The sequence below is a fragment of the Pteropus medius genome, unplaced genomic scaffold (genome assembly GCF_902729225.1).
Source record: "Pteropus medius unplaced genomic scaffold, Ma_sr-lr_union100, whole genome shotgun sequence".
In the NCBI taxonomy this organism is placed as follows: domain Eukaryota; kingdom Metazoa; phylum Chordata; class Mammalia; order Chiroptera; family Pteropodidae; genus Pteropus; species Pteropus medius.
Genome location: NW_024346692.1, coordinates 852,258 through 858,257, shown reverse-complemented (window position 1 = coordinate 858,257; position 6,000 = coordinate 852,258).

Here is a 6,000-nt window from a genome sequence, read left to right as displayed (position 1 = left end):
ATAAAAAAATGTTCTCAGGAAAATGAGATTCAAATTCCTGGAAAGAAAAATAGCATCTTTGAAAGAAACTGGATTCAAGAACAGTTTTAAACAGATGTACTGGGATCATCAGACTTTACAGAAAAAAAAATGCATCAGACATTTTTATTAGAGAAAAATCTTCATTTTCCAGTAGAATATAGTAAGAAAATGCAGTTTTGCCAGTATTGCTGGTTTTATAGAAAAATAATAAGAAGAAATAAATAGAAAAACCTGGATTCATGACCACATACATGATCTAATTTCCATGACTGAAACATAAGTGGACAACTTGTGTGACTGGTATGTGGAATTTGGACAAATAAACAAACATATTTACTACCATTTTGCCATTTTAAACTACATTCTATTCTTTACATTGTAAAAACACGAAGGAGAAAACCTCCACCAATTCTGATCTCAGCCTTTAGTTTACACAAATTTACCCCTAAAAAAACCTGGAAACTGCCCATTTTCTGCTCCTGACCATTCTCTGAATAATTGTTCACATGAATATTTGTTAATTCCTTCATTCATTAAATTTTTAATGAGCCCTTACCAGATGCCAAACTCTCTGGGGACACAACAGAGAACAAAGATAGCCAAAGTCCCTGTTTTCATGGAATAGAGCTTACATTCAAGTGTGGAAGGCACACGATACACAAATAAATAAGCATAGTATGTCATGTTGTTTTAAGTGCCAAAAAGAAAAACTAGTTACGGGTACAGAAAGTAATGAAGGCAGATGCTATACTAACGGGAAAAAACTCTTTGATAAAGGACATTTGAGTAGAGACCTGAATGGAATGAAGGCATGGACCACGTAATTTTCTGTGTTCCAGAAATAGAGTAAGTAGAGACTGAGAGGTAGGAGATGAAATCAGAGAGGAAGTAGGGGCCTAAATCATGTAAACATTATACGCCATGGTAAAGACTTAGAATTTTATTCTGATCTAGGTAAGCCATCTTTGAGCGGAGTTTTTATCTGACTGGCTAACTTTGATCACTTTGACTGCTGACTGGAAAGTATTTCAAAGAGGCCGGAGAAAAGTAGAGAGACCAGTTAGCAGACCATTGAAATAATCCAAAAAGAGGTCATTTTGGCTCAGACCAGGGTGGTAGCAGTTTAGGTAGAAAGAATGGTAGAGTTGATAGATGTGCTTTTAAAGATACAGCCAACAGGATTTGCTAAAGGACTGGAAATGAAGTATATGTGTGAGAGAGGAGTATATAATGACTCCAAAGCTTTTTGGCCTAAGCAACTTAAGAAAGGTATGGCTATTTACTGAAATGGGGTTGAGTAAGAGATGAACAAATTTTGCTTTGAATGTGTTAACTTTGAGATATCCATGGACATCCAAATGGAGATGTTGAATAAAGAATTATAAGTCTGGAATTCAGGGGAGAGAGGTTTGTGTTGAAGATACAAATTTGGAAATTTTCAGCATGTAGATGATATTAATGTATGAAGCCATAAGATCACCAAGGGCGTGAATTTAGACAGAGAAGAGAAGAGGCCTGAGGACTAAGCCTTAGAGTATTACAATTTGTAGAAATCAAGAAAATGAGAACTATCTAGGGAAAAGGAGACTGGAAAGGAGTCACTAATGGAGTGTAGGAGAGCCAAGAGAGAGGTGACCCAGAGACCAAGTAAAAGCAAGTGTTTCAAGGAAGAAAGAGAGATCAAATGGTTCAAATGCTGCTGATAGGTCAAGTAAGATGAAGACTGAGAAGTGGCCGTTGGATCTGGCCATGGAAGTCATTGGTAGTCTTGATAAGAGTAATTTGGGTAGAGTGGAGGGCATGAAAGCTGGACAGGTGTGGACTAAAGAGAAAAAGTCATGTATGTGAATGCTGTCTACCCACATAAATAAAATATGCACACATATACCTAGTCTAAGCAGAGAGTAGCTAGGTTCTAATATCAGGAAACCTGTCAGGAACTAGGCCAGGGGTGAGGTCTGGGCATTGGCCGATGGGACAGTAAGCACATTAAAAAGGTGCCATGCATTGACTATCTTCTCTACTTGTTTCATTGCGTGATTTCACACTGCTTCCTTCAATATCTTTTCTTAACTTATTAAACATAAATTTATACAATAGTTGCATAATACATAATAAATTTAAATAATTTATTTAAAAAATAAATTCCTAAAAATTGTCATGTCAACAAATAACCTTAAATATCTTTGAAAAGAATCACTTTCAGAGAATGTGCTAAGAGTTAGCACAGAATTAGCTTTGCTTGTCAGTCTCATATTTCAACTGGCTAATATTCTGTTTAGAAAATCATTGTAGAACAGCATCTTCTGTTTCCACCATAATAGATGGTCTTATCTACCAAATAAACAGTGCAAGACTTTATGATAAAGCCTTCTCATACTAAAAAGGCAATAATTTACATTTCTATTTATTCTTGACAAAAAGTCTTTCCTGATGCTGTCATAACAGTATTCTCTAAACCTCAATAATCTGCTTAGGGTCTTCCAATATCAGTGGACCAATTATATTTCCAGTGTCACATGCAATTTGTAATTTGTCATCTTTTTCCTTAATTCAGGATTAGATATCTGACCTAGAATGTTCCAGAGTTGTTTTCCTTCTCTTCCTTCACTAAAGAAAGAGAAACATTCAAAGTAGTTAGGCCCTCTGTGGCCACATGAGAAAAGAAGATGGAATTCCCCACAGAGCATTCATGAAATAGGAATGTAATTGATCTGCTGCACTGTTAAAAAGGCACAGGAGGGCAGCACAAGGACAGAACTGTCAGTCCTAACTAACCCTGCAAATATTCCAAACTACAACCATATTTACAATCTACTTTTCTAAATGCATATACAAGAGTTTTAATACCCACCAAATTTAACTGAACTCTAAATTTGCATAGATTCTACCTATTAAACATTTTCAGATCATTTTCATACATTACTCACATACTAATCTGAATTTAACATTTATTTTATCATAGCAGCGTGTTTTAACAATTGTCTGTGCAGTCAAGGAGAGTATTATAACCCTTAACAAGTGAGGAAGTAGAAATAAAGATAAAAGGTGACTGTCTACAGTTACTTCTAAGTAGTGGCAAAGTCAAGATAAAAACCTAAACCTGATCTTTTTCTACCGAACCTAGCCCTTTCAGAAAGATACCCTCCCACACACGAACACGTACACCATCTCTATGACATATTCATCTGGACTTCAGATATAAATCTAATCTTTAACCTTTTTTGCATCTTCCAATAAGGCCAATTTTGATCCTCTAAACAAAATAAATGCAAAATAGGTAGCAACCAATAGATATTGGCAAATACACACATTCCAGAGAAGATCAAAGAGCTAGCCCCCATTGTAACCTATTAGGGGTCTTAGATATGGTAGTCGTGCAACCCATGAAGTCGACAGCTCCTTCCAAGAGAAAGTGCCCCGCCCCCATACAATGCATGGCATGGGCTCTTGACCAAGAGATGTGGTTTTTGAAGGGGCCTGGAACAGACAGATCTGCCCAAAAGAAGGAAGATGGCTATTAGCTAATCCAATCTTGCATTCTCACTCAAGAATTAGAACTGTAAGTACAGTTAAGAACCAGAGAGTCAGAGTGAAAAGAGACAGACAGATGCAGAGGAAAGACATGTAGAGACCGGCAGAGTCACCATGTGCTAGAATGATAGGCCATGGGCTTCCATGGCAAAGGTGTCTAAAACTCACAACGTGCCAAATGAACTTTTTATTCCTATTAATATGTGACCCTCTCAAAGCCCCATAGTTTGGCTTTCCATGTTTTATGGACGTGGCAGTATGGCTAAGAGTCCTTCACATGTATGAACACACATGTACACACATATTCACATCTTACTTGAGATAAGAAATGAGACTTTCTTACAGCCAAAAGGCCTTATTCAACCACCACTCAATTCAGAGATTGGTTCAAATTATGTAACAGATACTCTCCATAACCAAAATAAGCACATATTTAATCCTAACCAAGCTCACATAGAACATGTGATTGTTCTGTTAAAGTTGTACTTCACTCACTCCATTATGTATCTATTGATTACCTACGATGTGTCAGGCATTATGTGAGTGCTGGAGTCATAGAGATAAATAAGCAACAGAGACAAGTATTTGAGGGATCCCCAGCTCAGTAGGAAAGGCGCAGGAACATGATACAAGAATGAAAATAAATAGTAGAAAACTTAGGGAAACTGTTACTGATTGCCTAAATTGTAGATTCTCTTTTGCTTCTAAGTCATTCTAAAAGAGCTCTTCTAAGTCCAGTTCATCAGTCAAGATGAGATTTGTGTCAGTATACTATATATCCAAGTGAAAAGACTAGAACAGAATTAAATCATCGTTCTTGAGTGTCCTGATTACAGGGACAAAGAATAATATAATTAGATGGACAGGGTTAATAATTACTAAACTCATCATAACTGTTACTTAACAAGAATGCTTACTACTCAGGATTTTAAGTGCAGTTATGATGTTTTAGACTTAAAAATTAGACATCTCTTACCGATCTCTTGTTTTCAGCAATTGTCAAAACAGTGAAGTATAGAAAACACAAGAAATTTAAAATAGAGGAGGAAAGGGAAAAAGCACTGAGGAAGGGGGGTTAGAGGGAGAGCCAGAAAACTAGTCTTTGAAAAAATTTACTATAGGTCTATATTTACTGTGAATTTAGTCATACTCACTTAAAATAATTTTTAAAAAATCTATCAGTACATACTCTAACATGTTTACTCTGATTTTCTAAAACTATTCTATACAGAGCATTCCCTTGTACATTTTTTAAGCATTGGAGATTTGAGTCAAATATCAACTCATACTTGAAATTTAAAAAATATTCTATTATTTAAATCATTTTAGGATAGATATAGCACAATTAAATTCAACAAAAACTTAAGTGTGCCTAATCTGCATGAACCATAAAACCAGTAATCCGCAGAATTTTGAAAAGTGAATAAAATACGATCACTGTCTTCAATGGGGGAGATTTATTCTATATATAAAAATTAAGCAAAGAGACAATAATATTAGTACAAAGTCAACTATGTGTGCTATAAATAGATAGTATAAGCAAAGTTCTATGAAGGTTCTAAAGATCAGAGAAGGCATGACTAAAGAGGTTGCTTTTGAAATGAGTCTTAAGAACTCAATAGATTTTTAGCCGAGAAGGAATTAGTAAGTTAAGCAAATGGAACAATTTACTAAATGTTAATGTAGTGATTAGACGAGTCATCTTATTCTCCTGCTATTGTTCACTGACACTGTCTGAGATGGCCCATAATCATATACCAATGCTTTAAAAATATAGGGTTAAAATTCTCTCTTTCTTTGGCATACTGGCAGTCCTATCTCCCACAATAAAAGCCCGATAAAGGCATTAATAGCTCATATGCAATTGGGGAAATAACATCAACATAATTCAGAAATTATATTTGTTCATTATTTTTCCCAGCACACACATTTTAAGCAACCACTATTAAATAGAAAACCTTAGCAATATAAAGACCATAAGGAAAAAAAAATTCTTCAGAAATGCCTTCCTTTAATGCAAATAGAGGCTTGTTGAAGCTTTTCACAATATTATATGGTGAAGATGCAATGTAAATGAAGGTGTGAAATCATTTCTTCGTGTGTGTGTGTGTGTGTGTGTGTGTGTGTGTTGGGCTGATTAACCAAGAAAGCTAAATCCTGGATCAGATTTTTAATTTCGATGAAATTGCTTTTAATTAGAACCCTCAAGGATCTATATGTCCAAGGAGGAAGCACATACACAGGGTTAAAGCAGTGCTGTCCAATAGAAATAATAATAATATAATACCCAATTTAAAGTTTTCTAGGAGCCACATTTTTTAAAAGTAAAAGTTAAAAAACAAACAGGTGAAATGCTATTTCAACATGTAATCAATAGAAAAACTATTAATGAGATACTTTATATTTTTCTCGGGCTAAGTCTTTGAAATCTGGTGTATATTTTAC